The sequence below is a fragment of the Ornithorhynchus anatinus genome, chromosome 7 (assembly GCF_004115215.2).
Source record: "Ornithorhynchus anatinus isolate Pmale09 chromosome 7, mOrnAna1.pri.v4, whole genome shotgun sequence".
NCBI classification, from domain to species: Eukaryota; Metazoa; Chordata; class Mammalia; order Monotremata; family Ornithorhynchidae; genus Ornithorhynchus; species Ornithorhynchus anatinus.
This window is the reverse complement of record NC_041734.1, coordinates 17,782,618-17,784,775: the sequence shown is the minus strand read 5'-3', so window position 1 is coordinate 17,784,775 and position 2,158 is coordinate 17,782,618. Positions and strand designations below refer to the sequence as shown.

Here is a 2,158-nt window from a genome sequence, read left to right as displayed (position 1 = left end):
AGCATCTGGGAAGAGGTGGGGTGGACAGACACAGCTTGGTGACTTCTCCTGGAAAACGGGATGTCCAGAAGTCATAGGGTTTGCAAAGTGCCTAGAGAGCCCTAGACCAGAGTGGTGGAAGAGGAGAGAGAGAAAGATGAGGAGAGATTTGTCAGATGCCAAATAACCTCCAGTTGATCAGACTGGGCTATCTGGTTAATGCAGGCCTCCATTCCCTATCCCTATAGTGTCCCCTCATTTAGACCGGCACTAAGTAGTGTCAAAACAAATGCAGGTAAGGCTACGGAGCCTGATTAATAACCTCTTTCCTTCTCAGAAAATCCACTGAGACAAAACAGACATCTGTGGTGGTAATATTATGCAACTCAACCGATGGTAAGAAGCACTTGGGAAAAGTTTGACTGACTGTCTCTCCCGATCCCTAATGAAAAAAATGTTGTATACTAGTGGATGTGACACAGGAAAGGAGGTTGTCTTTTTTGGTATGATAGCACACCATCTGGGATGAAACAAATGATTGCCTGTCTCTCTGGGTAGAGGAAATGTTGCAGAAGGGCTCAAGGGGACTAAGTCATTCTTGTATCATCAGAAGCGGCAGAGAGAGATAGGAAAGTTTCCCACAAGTCATTCAAACAATAGTGTTTATGGAGTGCATACTATGTGCAGAGCACTGTACTAAGCTGTTGGGATAATACAATACAACAGAGTTGGTAGACATAATCCTTGCCCTTGAGGAGTTTAGTACAGTGCCTTGCACACAGTAAGCTCTCATTAAATACGATTGAATGGATGAGAAGCTTACGGTCTAGAGGACAATGACAAAATACAATTGAATGAATGGACTCTCAGATAGAAATCCTGGTGTCCTCTCTCTGTCTCTCATTCTCTCACTGTCCTTACCTTTATTTTTCTTTTACTTGATTTTATGTATCTCTCTCCATCTCTCTCATTTGAGGCAGCAGCAGTTCTCCTGAGGCCAGCACCTCCCACACGTGTCCAAAAAGAGACCTAACATTTTTTTTAGTGGTATTTGTTAAGAACTTATAATGTTCCAGGCACTGCACTAATCCCTGGGGTACATACAAGCTAATCAGATTGGATATCGTCCCTTTTCCACCTGGGGATCACAGTCTTAATCCCCAATTTGTCGTGTCTTATGCTGTCGAGTCATTTCTGACCCATAGCGACTCCGTGGACATATCTCTCCCAGTAGGCCCCACTCTCCATCTGCAATCGTTCTGGTAGTGAATCTGTAGAGTTTTCTTGGTAAAATACAGAAGTGCTTTACCATTGCCTTCCTCTGCACAGTTAACTTGAGTCTTCACTCTCGACTCTCTCCCATGCCACTGCTGCCCAGCACAGATGAGTTTTGACTTGTAGCAGATGGCCTTCTACTCACCAGCCACTACCCAAGCTAGGAATGGAATGGGTATACCTCTGCTTGACTCTCCCTCCCTTAGCTGAGACTGGTAGAGTACTGGAAACTCTCCAGGTGCCATCGGGAGAGAGGGAATCCCATTTTACGGATAAGGTAACTGAAGCCCAGATAATTTAAGTGACTTGAACGTGGTCATATAGCAGACTAGTAGCAGAGCTGGAATTAGAATCCAGATCCGTCTGACATCCAAGTCCGTGCTCTATCCACTAAAGTCATGATGCTTCTTCCCCCAGTGAGTCAGTCATCAGATTGATTCTGTCAAACTCTTAGCGTTTCCTGGCATGATACTGAACCTTGCTCCCTGTTTTCCCAGTGTACTCAGTTTAATACCAAAAACCAGTTCCTCCCTCCATTGATCAGGTTTATTTTACTTCAAATTAGTTTGTTTCATAGAGTGCAGCCTTTAGAACAATGCTTGGCACATAACAAATACCATCATTATTATAGGACTCTCCCCTTGAACTATGTAAATTACTGCTCGGATCTGCAATCCATCTGGAATTAAGGTCCTGTTTTTGGTTTCTATTACCATTTTCTTTTGCCCTCACTGGGAGGCGAAACTCTAGTGGCTTTTCTGTTAATGGTATTTAAGTGCTTACTATGTTGGGTTAATCAGGTAGGATTGTCCCACACCGGGCTCACAGTCTTCATAAGAGGGAGGACAAGTATTGAATCCCCATTTTGCAGCTGAAGGAATTGTGGCAAAGAGACATTAAGTGA

The 2,158-nt window shown here is 43.9% G+C and overlaps 1 non-coding gene across 1 annotated transcript; it reads right to left on the bottom strand.

The window, feature by feature from the left end:
• Positions 1–1,372: 1,372 nt before the first annotated feature.
• LOC114813484 lies at positions 1,373–1,510 on the bottom strand. The gene has a single exon (XR_003761201.1). It is a non-coding gene; the product is annotated as a small nucleolar RNA SNORA7 (small nucleolar RNA).
• Positions 1,511–2,158: the final 648 nt, after the last annotated feature.